General features: G+C 41.5%; 1 protein-coding gene across 11 annotated transcripts in view; it reads left to right on the plus strand.

Annotated features, from left to right (window-relative positions):
- Positions 1-15,735, plus strand: part of dcun1d4 (DCN1, defective in cullin neddylation 1, domain containing 4 (S. cerevisiae)) — a 116,308-nt gene that overhangs the window by 18,426 nt on the left and 82,147 nt on the right. The window contains exon 1 of one of the 11 annotated variants that reach the window (XM_041184364.1): positions 6,880-6,973. The exons of the other annotated variants lie outside the window; for them this stretch is intronic. The gene's annotated coding sequence lies outside the window, so the exon portion shown is untranslated. Of the gene's footprint in view, positions 1-6,879; positions 6,974-15,735 lie in introns of those variants that run through there. 11 annotated transcript variants of the gene reach the window in all.

Here is a 15,735-nt window from a genome sequence, read left to right on the forward strand (position 1 = left end):
ATTAAACCTAAATAATTCTTGTATTAAATAAATCTGATAACTCATTTGCTCCTCTGACTCACTCAGACTATCCTGCATTGAAATTTGCTAAGGGAAGTGTAGAGAAGCTGGAACTCTGGTAAGCAAATCCAGCACAAGAGGGCTGGATTTAGAATTAGAATTTGGTTATTTAGGAATGAATTTGGAAAGCATGTTTTCAAACACAGAATAGTGAAAATCTGGAACTCTCTTTCCAAAAGGCTAAGGATGCTGGGTCAAGTGAAATTTTAAAACTGGGATTGATAGCATTTTGTTAGACAGGAGTATCAAGGGATATGGAACAAGAACACAAGAATTAGGAGCCGGAGTAGGCCATATGGCCCATCGAGCCTGCACTGCCATTCAATACCATCATGGCTGATCTTGGGCCTCGACTCCACTTTCCTGCCTGTTCCCCATATCCCTTGATTCCCTGAGAGACCAAAAACCTGTCTATACCAGTCTTAAATGTATTCATTGATGGAGCATCCACAAGCTTCTGGGGTGGAGAATTTCAAAGATTCACAACCCCTTATGTGAAGTAATTTCTCCTCATCTCAATCCTATATGATCAACCCTTTATCCGGAGGCTGTGCCGCTGTGTTTTAGATTCCCCGACTGGTGGAAACAATCTATCAGCGTCTATCCTATCATGCCCCTACCAGAATCTTGTATGTTTCGATGAGATGGCCTCTATTCTTCTAAACCCCAGAGAAAATAGACCCATTTTGCTCAGCCTCTCATCAGAGGACAACTCTCTCATACCAGGAACCAACCTAGTGAATCAGCTGAAAGCAGTTGGTTCAATTGGTGTTAATTACTGTATCAGGAAGCTGAACTAGTTAGTGACTCATTGGAAGGCCTATGTAAGAACCAGGCCTCTCAAACTGCTTGGTAATAAGGGCCACACGAGGAGATGGGAGACCCTGCCTGAGTGAGACGAAGGTTGAGTGAGTAGTGGATTAGGTTCACATGGAAATTTGTTGTACGGGGGAAAGAGAAGCTTTAAATAAGGTTTATTGCAACTTGTAAAGTGCATTAAGTATTAGTCTGATTCATTAGTACTAGTAAGGTTTATCAATAGTTGTAAGGTTTATTATGTTAAGGCCATGTAAAATTAATATAAGTAAACCAAAGTAAAATAATGTTAGCGTAAGTTAAGTTATAATATGGTAGGGCAGTTTGGTCACATGGAATTCATGTCATGTGCTATGTAGGAAGTTGTGATGCTACCAGTGACCAAGAGAACCATACACAGAAACTTGAGTTCTGGGTTTCAGAATTTGAGTGGCAGTAGAGTCACTATGGTGTATCCATGAGGCTGAGAGCTATGTGGATAGCATGTTCAGAGAGGTGGTCCCACCATAGGTTAGGGGCATGGAGGCAGAAAGGTAACCATCAGGCTGTCCAAGAGATCTAGGCAGGTAGTGCAGGAGTCCCCTGAGTTCTCGCTCACTAATTGGTTTTCTGTTTTGGATACAGGTGAAGGCATTGGTTCCTTGGAGTCAGACAGAGCTAAGTGGGTGGCTCAGCTGTACAGGAGGGGGAAGAAGAGGGAAAGGGCAGTAGTTTAGGGGACTCGTTAGAGGAGCAGACAAGTGTTTCTGTAGCTGTAGATGTGATTCCAGGATGGTATGTTGCCTCGCTGGTGCCAGGTTCAAGGATATCATGGAGCAGCTGCAGGACATTCTTCTGGAGGAGGGTGAACAGCCAGAGGTCATGGTGCATGTTAGTTTCTATGACTTAAGTAGGAAAGGGGATGAGGTCCTGAAAGCAGATTTCAGGGACTAGAAAGGAGATTAAACAGCAGGACCTCTAAAGCTGAAGATTACTTCCAGTCCCACATGCTAGTGAGCATAGAAACAGGAAAATTGAGTGTTTGAACACACAGCTGGAGAACTGGCATTGGAGGGCACCAGAATTCTTGAGGCATTGGGACTGGTTCTGGGGAAGGTGGGACCTGCACAAGATGGACGGGTTGCACTTTAGCAGGACCGGGACTAACATCCTCACAGGGAGACCTGCTAGTGTTGTTGGGGGACGGGTTTAAACTAGATCGGCAGGAGGTTGGGAACCTCAGAGGGAGCTCAGATTTGAGGGAAGCAAAACTCGTAAAAGGGAGTAGAAAAGTAGAAAGCAAAAATAGAAGACAGACGAAGCATAGGCAAGCATCAATTAGGATCAGAATAGAGAATAATGTTTAAAAAAGCAGAATTAAAGGCATTCTATCTGAATGCACATAACATTCGCAAAAAGGTTGATGATTTGAATGCACAAATTGAGGTAAAGGGGTATGATTCAGTTGCCAAAACGGAGATGTGGCTACAGGGTGACCAAAATTGGGAATGGAATATCCAAGGATGTTCAGCATTTAGGAAGGATAGGCAAAAATGAAACGGAGGTGGGGTAGCACCCTTTAAAAGGGAAGAGATCAGTACGTTAGTAAGAGAGGATCTTGGATCGAAGGATCAAGATGTGGAATCAGTTTGGACGGAGCTAAGAAACAGCAAAAGGCAGCAAACATTGGTGAGAATTGTTTATAGACCATCAAACTGTAGTGCTATTGTTAGGCACGGTATAAACCAGGAAATTAGAGATACATGTAATGTGGGTAATGGGCGACTTCAATTTACACACAGACTGGGTTGACCAAATCAGCACTAATGCTCTGGAGGAAGAATTCCTGGAATGTGTACAAGATGGGTTCCTGGAGCAGTATGTTGAGGAGCCAACTAGTGTTTGATCTATTTTGGATTTAATTTTGTGTAATGAGAAAGGGCTAATGACCTTCTAAAAGAGCCTTTGGGAAATAGTGACCATAAAATGATAGAATTTTGCATAAACTTTAAATGCAATGTAGTTCATTCTGAAACTCGTTTCTTAAATCTGAAGAAAGGAAATTATGAAGGTTTTAGGGGCAATTTGGCTATGGTGGATTGGGAAAGTACACTAAAAGATTTGACAGTAGACAGGCAATGACAGTATTTAAAGAAACACTACACTATCTACAACAGATATACATTTCTCTAAGGCACAAACACCCAAAGGGACAGGTTAATTAAAGAAATTCAAGATTGCATTAGATCAAAGGAAGTGGCTTATAAGAGTGCCAAAAAAGTGGTAAGCCTGAGGATTGGGAGAAATTTAGAACCCATCAAAGGAGAACCAAGAAACTGATTAAGAAAGGGAAAAGAGAATATGAATGCAAACTATAGTGAGGAACATAAAGATGGACTGTAAAAGCTTCTTTAGGTATGTGAAAAGGAAAAGATTAGCAAGGACAAATGTGGGCCCATTACAGGTGATGACAGGAGAATTTATAATGGAGACCAGGGAAATAGCAGAGAAACTAAACAGTTACTTTGCATCTGTCTTCACAGAAGAAGATACAGAAAATCTCCCAGATATACTAGGTGACCAAGGGGCTGGCGAAACTGAGGAAATAAAATAAATTGGTATTAGTAAAGGAGGTAGTACTTGAAAAGTGTTGAAGGAGGTGGCTAGAGAAAGAGTGGATGCATTGGTGATTAAACTTCAAAACTCAGTAGATTCTGGAGGGCTCCCTGCAGACTGGAAAGTAACAAATGTAACCCCATTATTTAAGAAGGGAGGAAGCGGGAGAATTCAAAACTATGGACCTGTTAGTTGTTAGTAGGGAAAATGTTAGAATCTATTATAAAGGCTGTGATAACTGGATATTTAGAAAAGAGTGGTAAAATTGGGCAGAGTCAATGCGGATTTACGGAAGGGAAACCATGTTTGGCAAACTTGGAGTTTTTTGAGGATATTACTTGTAGCATTGATGAAGAAGAACCAGTGGATGTGGTGTATTTGGATTTTCAGAATTCTTTTGATAAGGCCCCACACAGGAAGTTAGTAAATAAAATTAGAGTTCATGGGATTGGGGAAATATACTAGTATGGATTGAGAATTGGTTAATGGACAGAAAGCAGAGACTAGGAATAAACTGATCATTCTCAGGATGGCAGCTTGTTACTCATGGGGTATTGAAGGATCAGTGTTAGGTCCACAGCTGTTCACAATCTATATAAATGATTTGGATGTAGGGACCAATTTTAATATTTCCAGATTTACCAATGGTATCAAACTGGGTGGGGATGTAAGTTGTGAGGAGGATGCAAGGAAGCTTCAAGAGGATTTGGATAGGCTGAGTGAATGGGCTACAACACAGCAGATGGAATATAATGTGAATAAGTGTGAAGTTATTCACTTTGGCAGGAAAAACAGGCAGAATATTTCTTAAATGGTGAGAGGTTGGGAAGTGCAGGTGTCCATAGGGACCTGATGTCCTTGTTCATGAGTCACTAAAAAGTTAGCATACAGGTGTAGCAAGCACTTAGGAAGGCGAATGGTATGTTGGCCTTCAACACAAGAGGATTTGAATGGAAGGTTGAAGATGTCTTGCTGCAGTTGTGTAGAGCCTTGGTGAGACCTCATTTGGAGTATTGTGTACAGTTTAGGGCCCCTTTTCTAAGGAGGGATATACTTGTCATAGGAGGAGTGCAATGGAGGTTCGCCAGTTTAATCCCTAACATTGTCTTAGGAGTGATTAGGGAGACTGGGTTGTATTCTCTTGAGTTTCGAAGAATGAGGGGTGGCCTCATTGAAACTTACAAAATTCTTACAGGGCATGACAGGGTAGATGTAGATGAGAGTTTTCTCTGGCTGTCTAAAACCAGGGGATATAATCTCATTGTAAGACTGAGATGAGGAGGAATTTCATCACTCAGGCTGGTGAATCTTTGGAATTCTTTACCCCAGAGGGCTGTGCAAGATCAATCATTGAGCATGTTCAAAACAGAATCAATAGATTTCTGGAGACTGATGACAACATCAAGGGATATGTAGATAGTACAGGAAAGTGGTGTTGAGGTAGATAATCAGCCATGGTCTAATTATGTGGCGGAGCAGGCACAAGGTGCTGAATAGCCTACTCCTGTTCCTATGAACCTTCATTGTACTGCCTCCAGTGCAAGTGTATCTTAAGCGTGGAGACCAAAACTGCACACGTACTCCAGATATGGTCTCACCAAACCCTGTACAACTCGAGCAAGACGTCTTTATTCATGTACTCCAGTCCCTTGCAATAAAGGCCACATGTCATTTGCCTTCCTAAAAGCTTGCTGTACCGGTATGCTAACTTTTGGCTTTCCTTGCCCTAGCAGACTCAAGTCTCTTTGAACATCAACAATTGGCAGTTTTGCACCTTTTTAGAAAAAAATTCAGCTTTTCTATTCTTTTGGCCAAAGTCTAAACAAGGGCAGCTAAACAGAATTGAGGTGTAGAGCAGCACTGATCTGATTGAATAACAGAATAGGCTTGTGTTGCTGAATGACCTTTTTCCTGGTCCCATGTTCCTTTAGGATTATATTTAAATTGCTTTCCTTTCCCTGCCCACCCCCCCGGCCAGTCATGAGTTGGTGGATATTTATACTTCTGGGTGGGCAGGGAAAGCAAAATAATTTTCACCTTTTTCATTTAGGTATAGTGGTACAATGCTCCAGAAGTAAGATTTCTGACTCTGGTTTAAAAAAAAATTATTTTGTAAATCTGCACGCTGAAGGTTTTGACCAATCCTCTGCCTGAATCTACCAACCTTGGTTACTTTTAACCATCAAGGTAAAGGTGTCTTGAGCTCCTGGGCTGCCAGTGTTTTCTGTATTGTTTTCCCCTTGGTTCATTTTGGTTGATTCAGTGAAATGAAAGAGCCACCTCACTTCATAACCTAGTAATCCACACTCCAGGGTCTCTTCCTCACTTTTTTGCTCATTCATAGCATGTGGGCATTGCTGGCAAGACTAGTATTTATTTCTGTTGACAAGATGGTGGTGAGCTGCCTACTTGAACTGTTAACAGTCCTTGTGATGTAGGTACACAACAGTGCTGTTGGAGAATGAGTTCCAGGATTTTGATCCAGCAACAGTGATGGAACTTCCAAGTCAGGATGGTGTGTAATTTGCAAGTGGTCATGTTTCCATGCACCTTTTGCCCTTGTTATTCTGGATGGTAGAGGTCGAGGGTTTGGAAGGTGCTATCGAAGGAGTCTTGGCGTGTTGCTACATTGCATCTTGTGGATACTACATACTGCTGCACTTTGCGCTGATGGTGAAGAGAGTGAATGCTTAAGGTGGTGAACAAGTTGGTAATCCTTCAGGCTGTTTGGCCCTGAATGGTATTAAGCTGCTTGTGTTGTTGGAGTATTCCATTGCACTCCTGATGTGTGCCTGGTAGATGGTGGACTGGCTTTGGACGGTCAGGAATTGAGTTATTTGGTGCAGAATTTCCAACTTCTGACCTCGTAACGGTGGCTGATCCGGTTATGTTTCTGTTCAATGATGTTCCTCAGAATGCTTATGGTGGGGGATTTGGTGATTTGTAATGTCAGGGGGAGGCGGTTAGGGTTCTCTCTTGTGAGAGATGGTCATTGCCTGGCTGTTAAGTGGCAATTAGCATTCACGCCACACAGCCCAACCCTGAATGTTGTCCAGGTCTTGTTGCATGAAGGCACGACTGCTTCGTTATCTGAGGAATCACTGGTGATACTGAACACTGTGCAGTCATCAGTGAATATCCCCACTTCTGACCTTATGATAGAAGGAAGGTCATTGATGAAGCAGATGAAATTGGCTGGGCCTAGGACTCTGCCTTGAGGCACTCTTGCTACGATATTCTGGGACTGAGATGATTGATCCCCAACAGCCACAACCATTTTCCTCTGTTGTAGATATGATGCAGCAATTTTTCCTCCTGATTCCCATTGACTTCAACTTTCCTAGGTCTCCTTAGTCAAATGCTGCCTTGATGTTGAGAGCAGTCACTCCCTCATCTCATGTCTTGAATTCAGCGCTTGACAATTTTTGGAACAAGGCTATAATAAATTCTGGAGCTGTGTTCTTGGTGGAACCCAAACTGAGCATCTGTGAGCAGATTATTGGTGAGTCAAAGCCCTTGTTAACACTGTTGATGACACTTCTATTACTTTGCTGATGATTGAGTGTAGACTGATGGGGCAGTAATTGACCAGACCAGATTTGCTCTGCTTTTTGTGGATTGGACATGCATTGCAATTTTCCACATTGTTATTGTCAGTGCTGTAGCTGTACTGGAATGACTTGGCTATGTGTGTGGTTGGTTCTGGAGCACAAGTTTTCAGTACTATAGCCAGGACATTGAGCGCCCACAACATTTGCAGTGTCCGGTGTCTCAGCTGTTTCTTTATATTGCGTGGAATGATTTAAATTGACTGAAGGCTAGTATCTGTGATGTTGGGGACCTCGGGTGGAGACTGAGATGGAACATTCAGTCGGTACTACCGGCTGAAGTTAGTTGCAATTGCTTTTGGCTGAAGTTGGTTGCAAATGCTTCTGGCTTTTCTGAATGGTTTGATAGAACTGAGTGGCTTGCTGGGCCATTTTGGGGGCCAGTTGAGAGTCCTCCACATTGCGGTTGGTGAGGAATCACATCTAGACCAAACCTGGTAATGATGGCAGATTTCCTTCTCTGAAGGACAGATGGGTTTTTGATTATGTTTAATTGTATGCAGGTAGAAGACATTAATTGGGGTTTTACATGAGCAGATCAAAGAGAGAAACGGGTGGTGATTGAGTTAGAGCTGAATGCTTGCAACATTTCACTCTCTATACAAATGTTAGATTAGTAAAGATTGGTTCCAGTATTATCCTACAATCTGTTCTATTTTATGGTAATCATTTATGAGATTACCTTTTTATTCAATTTATTTTTTTTGTATTTAAATTCCCCCAGCTGCCCTGATGGGGTTTGAACTCATGTCTCCGGAGCATTAGTCCTCTAGATTGCTAGTCCAATAATGTTACCAATATTGGTGGATTTTACTTCCAGGTTGTCATGATGACTGAACAAAATCTTTTAAAAGAGACGTTCGGAACAATTCTGAGAACCGTTGTTGTTTGCATCCATCTTGGACCAATGCTGCGTGTAGCCATATTCTTTTGAAAGCTGGCACTTTTGAATTCTTGGGATCATGTTCTTAAACTGGCATGTACACAGCACATGTCTGAATTTCAGAAGAAGTCTGTCTGATCAGTGTGACTGAATTTCAGCAGATCAGTACAGTGAGGGCATTAGAAGTTATAACATCTTTCAAAGCATCATTGCAGATTACTTTTAGTTAAATCAAGTCCCGATACGATTTGCAGTATGGTGGTAGACGAAGATAAGAAAAGTTGGTGTAGATGCAAGTGGAACATGAACACTTGTGCCTGTGCTGTACATCCTATGGTTTTTAAAAATGTATTCTTTAAGGCTTGCACAGCAATTGTTAGCCACCCCTAATTGCTCTTGAACTGAGTGGCTTCCTAGGCCATTTCAGAGGTCAGTTAAGAGTCAACCACATTGCTGTGTTTCTGGAGCTACCTGTAGGCCAGACCAGGTAAGGATGACGCATTTTCTTCCCTGAAGGTCATGAGTGAACCAGATGGGTTTTTACAACAATTGATAGTTTCATGGTCACCATTGCTGAGATCAGCTTTCAATTCCAGTTTTGTTGATTGAATTCAAATTCCACCAGCTACTGTGGTGGGATTTGAGCCAGTGTCCCCAGAGCATTAGCCTGGGCCTCTCGATTGCTAGTCCAGTGATATTACCACTATGCCACCACCTCCCCAAGACAATGAAATCAATTATTCTCCATTGTAATTACCTGTCCAATATTGTTTTTGAGTCAACAAGCCTGCTAATGCCTAATTTTAATCACTACTCTTGACTGTCCATTCCTACATCCTTGGCTATCAAAGCCATCTGCTTTGGACTAGCTGATCAAGATTTAGTCTTTCAAAATTCTGCCCTGCTTGGCAAAGCTAATAATTAATCTCCTTTGCCTCATCTTAAACCTTCCAGAGTTCTAGGTATGTTTGTATTGTAGGAGCTCACATCGAGATGATCCTCACAGATTTTTTATCTATTTGATTTGCATCCAACTGCTTGAATGTCAATGTATATATTTTTTTCTTGACCTGCGGCAAAACTGCAGCTGGAAGAAAACTAATAAGAAGAAGTGACAGTGTTTTGTGATGTGACCATATCAGAGTATAGGACACCTGCAGAAATTGCATTGAGTAGACTGGGAAGGTGCAAATTTACAATTGTTCAATGTACATTTTATTAAACTTCATTCAACAAGTCGTTAATTGGCTTTAAAATTCTATATTAAATGTAAACGCTACACAAACCAAGTTGTTGGAAGTGCTTTTTGGGAATTAACTTTACTTGTTGGATAAGTGGTATGAAGCTTTGTCTTTGGCATTCTATACAGGTTGAACTAAAGAAGAGTAGAGAAGTGCAGTTGCAGGGATTATTTTCCTTTCACGTGTTAACAGTTCTAAGTGAGCTATCTCAGCAATGTACCAACCTTTATAGAGCAACTGCTGATGGTGACAAATAAAGATGGATTTTCTTAAGGATTAAAGCTTTTCTTGTAATATTTTGCCACTTGTTTGCTCTTGTATTCATTATGTGAGACTCCAAAGTCAGAGTAGAATGTTCATAGCTGAAGAACTTGCATTTGGAGTATAAGTGGGCCTGCAACAACAAAGGTTACCTTTTCTATATAATTACTATCATCTCTGTGTTAAGGTTAATGCAGTGTTTCCTTTTTGAAGCAGCCTGTCCTTAAGTTTGAACTTAGTGCAACTACAATATTTGTAAAAACAAAAAAACTGCGGATGCTGGAAATCCAAAACAAAAACAAAAACAGAATTACCATTATCTTGACTCCCTTCTCTCTCCCCTTGTCCAGTCCCTTCCCATCTACATCCGTGATTCCTCTGACACCTTACGTCACATCAACAATTTCCAGTTCCCTGGCCCCAACCGCTTCCTCTTCACCATGGACGTCCAATCCCTCTACACCTCCATCCCCCACCAGGATGGTCTGAGGGCCCTTAGCTTCTTCCTCGAACAGAGGCCCGAACAATCCCCATCCACCACTACTCTCCTCCGTCTGGCTGAACTTGTTCTCACGCTGAACAATTTCTCCTTCAACTCCTCTCACTTCCTCCAAATAAAAGGTGTGGCTATGGGTACCCGCATGGGCCCCAGCTATGCCTGTCTCTTTATGGGGTATGTGGAACATTCCTTGTTACAGTCCTACTCCGGTACTTCCACAACTCCTTCTCCGGTACATCGATGATTACTTCGGTGCCGCTTCATGCTCTCGTCGGGACTTGGAAAAATTTATTAATTTTGCTTCCAATCTCCACCCCTCCATCATTTTCACGTGATCCATCTCTGCCACTTCCCTTCCCTTCCTTGACCTCTCTGTCTCAATCTCTGGTGATAGACTGTCCACCAATATCCATTACAAACCCACCGACTCCCACAGCTACCTCAACTACAGCTCCTCACACCCCGCTTCCTGTAAGGACTCCATCCCATTCTCTCAGTTCCTTCGCCTCCGTCGCATCTGTTCCGATGATGCTACCTTCAAAAACAGTTCCTCTGACATGTCCTCCTTCTTCCTTAACTGAGGTTTTCCACCCACGGTCGTTGACAGGGCCCTCAACCGTGTCCGGCCCATCTCCCACGCATCCGCCCTCACGCCTTCTCCTCCCTCCCAGAAACATGATAGGGTCCCCCTTGTCCTCACTTATCACCCCACCAGCCTCCGCATTCAAAGGATCATCCTCCGCCATTTCCGCCAACTCCAGCATGATGCCACCACCAAACACATCTTCCCTTCACCCCCCCCATCAGCATTCCGTAGGGATCGCTCCCTCCGAGACACCCTGGTCCTACTCCTCAACCCCCTCCTATGGCACCACCCCATGCCCACACAAAAGATGCAACACCTGCCCCTTCACTTCCTCTCTCCTCACCATCCAAGGACCCAAACACTCCTTTCAAGTGAAGCAGCATTTCACTTGCATTTCCCCCAACTTAGTCTACTGCATTCGTTGCTCCCAGTGTGGTCTCCTCTACATTGGAGAGACCAAATATAAACTGGGCGACCGCTTTGCAGAACACCTGCGGTCTGTCCGCAAGAATGACCCAAACCTCCCTGTCGCTTGCCATTTTAACACTCCACCCTGCTCTCTTGCCCACATGTCTGTCCTTGGCTTGCTGCATTGTTCCAGTGAAGCCCAATGCAAACTGGAGGAACAACACCTCATCTTCCGACTAGGCACTTTACAGCCATCCAGACTGAATATTGAATTCAACAACTTTAGGTCATGAGCTCCCTCCCCCATCCCCACCCCCTTTCTGTTTCCCCCTTCCTTTTCTCTTTTTTTTCCAATAAATTATATAGATTTTCCTTTTCCCACCTATTTCCATTATAAAAAGAGAAAAAGAAAAAAAAAGGGAAAGAGAAAAAAAAATATTTATTTATTTATTTTTTACATCTTTTATGCTCTCCCCACCCCCACTAGAGCTATACCTTGAGTGCCCTACCATCCTTTCTTAATTAGCACATTCGTTTAGATAATATCACCAACTTTAACTTTAACACCTATGTGTTCTTTTGTATTATTGTTGTTGACATCTTTTGATGATCTGCTTCTATCACTGCTTGTTTGTCCCTACAACCACACCCCCACTCCACCTCTCTTTCTCTCTCTCTCTCTCTCTCTCTCTCTATCTCTCTCCGCCCCCCACACACACACCTTAAACCAGCTTATATTTCAACTCTTTCTTGGACTCGAACTCAAGTTCTGTCGAAGGGTCATGAGGACTCGAAACGTCAACTCTTTTCTTCTCCGCCGATGCTGCCAGACCTGCTGAGTTTTTCCAGGTAATTCTGTTTTTGTTTTTACAATATTTGTAGCTTCCAGATTCACTTGATGTAGAACTTCAATCTGTCTTTCTCTTGTAGTTATTTTGAGAAGAAATGAACAAAGATCTTGATTTATAACATCTTTCATGACCTGAGGACCACCCAAAGCAATTTGCAGCCAATGAAGCTTTTGAAGATTATTCACTGTTGTGGTGTAGGAGGATGTGGCAGTCAATTTGTACACAGCAAACTGCCACAAAGAGCAATATGTTAATTGCCAGATGGTCTAATTTTATAATGTTGGTTAAGGAATAAATATTTACTTGGACACTGGGAAGAACGCCCATGCTTCTCTTTGAATAATGTGATGGCAGCTTTTATATCCGTCTGAGAGGGTTCATGGGGCTTTGGTTTATTGTCTCATATAAAAGACTGCACCTTTGACAATGCAGCTTTCTGACTCTGCTGAGAGTTTTTTCACTGAGCCATGGCTGATGTTTGTTTTCTGGGATGGCAGGATTGTCGTTTGAGTAGAGATTGGGCTGACCAGGACTGTATTCATTGAAGTTTAGAAGAATGAAAGGAGATCTCATTGAAACATAAAATCCTGACAGGGATGAACAGGCTGGATGCAGGGATGATATTCCCTCTGGCTGGGAGGTGTAGAACAAGGGGTCGCAGTCTTAGGATACAGTGTAAACCATTTAGGTCTGAGATGAGAAGAAACTTCTTCATTCAGGGTGGTGAACCTATGGAATTCTCTTTGACAGAAGGCCATGGAGGCCAAGTCACTGAATATATTTAAGAAGGAAATAGATTTCTAGACTCTAAAGGCGCCAAGGGATATGGGGAGAGAGCAGGAGTATGGTGTTGAGATAGGGGATCAGCCATCATTATATTGAATGGCGGAGCAGGCACGAAGGGCCGAATGACATACTCCTATTTTCTGTGTTTCTAGTATAAAAATATTAATGGGAAATGCTCCAACATACTCTGGTTTCCCTGGAAGATTTTAATATGAAAAGATCTACCTTGCAGCATTAAGTCTTAGAATGGATACAGTGCAGAAGGTGGCCATTTGGCCAGTTGTGTCCATGCTAACTCTTTACAAAAACAAATCAGCTGGTCCCATTCCCTAGCCCTTAACTTGCAGTGCTGCAATTTTTTCTACAGTGATTACAAAATGATTAATTATAACAATTGCAAATGTGTAATAATTATATATATATATATATATATGTTTACATGCAAAATCATCATAAAATTGTTTGCTTAGGAAGTACTTCAATTGTCTGCATTTAAGTATTGCGGGAAACACCGGGCAAAATTTTATGATTCTCCTGCCGGTGGATTTGCAGATGTGGGTGGAGGGGTACGTACAGTTCCCCAGGTGGCCACCCCAAAATCATCCTCTTTTTGTTTCCCCCAGATCAGGGTTCAACCAATATTTCCCCCTGCCACTTTTCTATTACCAATATGATGCCATTAGTATTTTAACTACATTGAATTTTTCCTTCTGTAATCTCAAAGTAGCAGTGGTTATTAAAAATAATCTAGTTTTTCACTCAGCTTTCAGAAGTATGAATGATACTAATAACATAACTGAATTTAACATGGAGCAACAAACAGTTTATTAAGTTAGAAGTTGGAAAGTGCATGAACAGAATTATAAAATACGAATACTTAAACCAATACACTTTAATTCTCCCCATTCGCTGGTTTAAGAGATCTCCATGTGACTTGAATTAAGTTGGATATTTTTAGAATAAACAAATTTTGTCATCAATACATTGTACGTGTGTCGATGATGTCAGGGTTGGTTGTGTGATCCGGTCACGATAGCAAATGGACCTCCACATGACTCTCCTTTAGCAATGAAAGCTGATATCACATAACTTTGCAAGGTTAAGTAATTTTAATATTTTCAAGGCATTCTCAGCCCAGTTCAAATGGTGAACAGCTGAGACAGAACTTGGTGAGAATTGGGTGAATCTGCTAAATGGAGTGGCTTGCTAAACAGACTTGCAATGGGAACTTGGTGAGAGTGGGAATTTGCTGCAGAGGGGTGGCGGCGAAGGAGTTTAAATCAAAGTAAATATGTATAATTACTTTGGATTTAAGGAAATGGGATGAAAATTAAATTAGAATAGGATACCAACATTAAAGAGGCCTGGATATCAATTAAAAAAAAATCTGGTGGATATAATGGGCCTGAACTTCCTTGGAGTGGCAATCAGTGTCTGATTGCTACTCTGTGCCCAATTTCTTACTTTAATTTTTTTTTTGGATCCTATCTCACTTGACCTTCCAACTCAAGCCAGGCGAGATCCAGGCAGTGCAGCACATCCCTAGGGTCCAGTGTCGAAGTGCAGCTGAGTTGACGTGAAGGAGGCCACACCTTTTTTTCTTAATGGCACTACTAGCTGCCGTAAACCAGGTAAGTTTAATGGTCCATTGAAATTTAAAGGACCTTGACAGGCCAGGGTGAAAGTAAGTGGACAGGATTTTGGGAAGGAGGGGGGGATACAGTTTGGGGGAGGGGGTGAAATCGGAGGTCGGGTGGTTCAGAGGTCAGGGGGTCCGGCATGTCCTTGAGGATGGAAGAAGTGAAAAAATAATCATAGCAACATTCTTCTAGTGTGTGAATTAGTTCCCAAAGACATTGGCTCACATGCAGTCCAATTCTATGGCACTAACAACCTGTGGTAAGCTAGCTTAAGTGTGGTTAATTGCTGCCTGAAGCTTAGGTAACGTGGAGCCTGCATTGTGAATTCATACAATTTGGTGTTGTGTTTGGAAAACAATTTCTGGCTTGTAAATTTAACACATTTCATGTTGGGGCTTGAAAATCATCACAAAATTCCCTCCCCTCAACCTCACCTTTTTATCTTCATTTTTCTTTTGAAAATTGTATCCTTTTTTATATAACTTGTTATTAGATTGTAGCTCTCTTAATAACTCTATAGTATACTCAACAGTTGAGTAAAATATTTTGCAGATGAATAAATAGTTTTTTTGGAAAACTAACAAAACGCCACAATTTGGGATCTTTTATGAGACTATGGCACTTTAATAGTTTCATCATGCGGATGATTTATGATTACCCTACTTGCACCAATCTGCATGCTTATTCATGTTTATCTGCATGTTGCACCCTCTTAGCACCAGGTAAAGCGGCCAAAATATTTATTTACAAGTTAAAATAATAAATATGAAATGATTTAATATACTATGAATATAAATATTAAATTATAGCAAGAACAGTTTTTAACAGGTTTGAATTATAATGTATCTGGATTGACAAATTCCGCCAGTTGATTCCTTCAACACTTAACTTCAGTAAAATTGTTTAATTAACGCACTTTGTATAGCTTTGTCAGGACAGCATATTGAATAAATTGTAACTTGTTAAGGGCTCGGGAGCAATCTGATGTTTATAAATATGCAACTATTAGTAATTCATTACAGCAGTCACTATTTTGAACTGATGCTAGCAAATTCCACACATTTGTAAAGATTAATGTAGTTAATAGTTCCTTAATTACTATTTCAATCACTATGTAATAAATACCATGTTGCGTAGCTCCAAAAACATGAATGATGTGCAATTTTATTAGTAAAGTAAAGCTGGATGAAAACAAGCTTTTCCTCTGAAAGTCTGCCTGGAAATATGGTTAGTGAAATATCAAATGGACAGCACCTGAAGTTCTTGCCTAAAACTATTTTTTCTAGGTGTATGATTTTCATAAGGTTTGGTATCTGGATAATTTGCTTAATCATGGTTAGGTGTCAGCTTTTCTTAGTGATGATACTGTGACCTGAGTCAGAAGGTTGTGGGATCACGCCTCATTCCTGAATTGAGTGCACAATTAAGGCTGATGTTTCCGTGCAGTACTGAGGGAGTGCTGCATTGCCATAGATGCTAACTTTCAAATATGATGCTATGA

Source organism: Carcharodon carcharias, chromosome 1, assembly GCF_017639515.1.
Source record: "Carcharodon carcharias isolate sCarCar2 chromosome 1, sCarCar2.pri, whole genome shotgun sequence".
NCBI lineage: Eukaryota > Metazoa > Chordata > Chondrichthyes > Lamniformes > Lamnidae > Carcharodon > Carcharodon carcharias.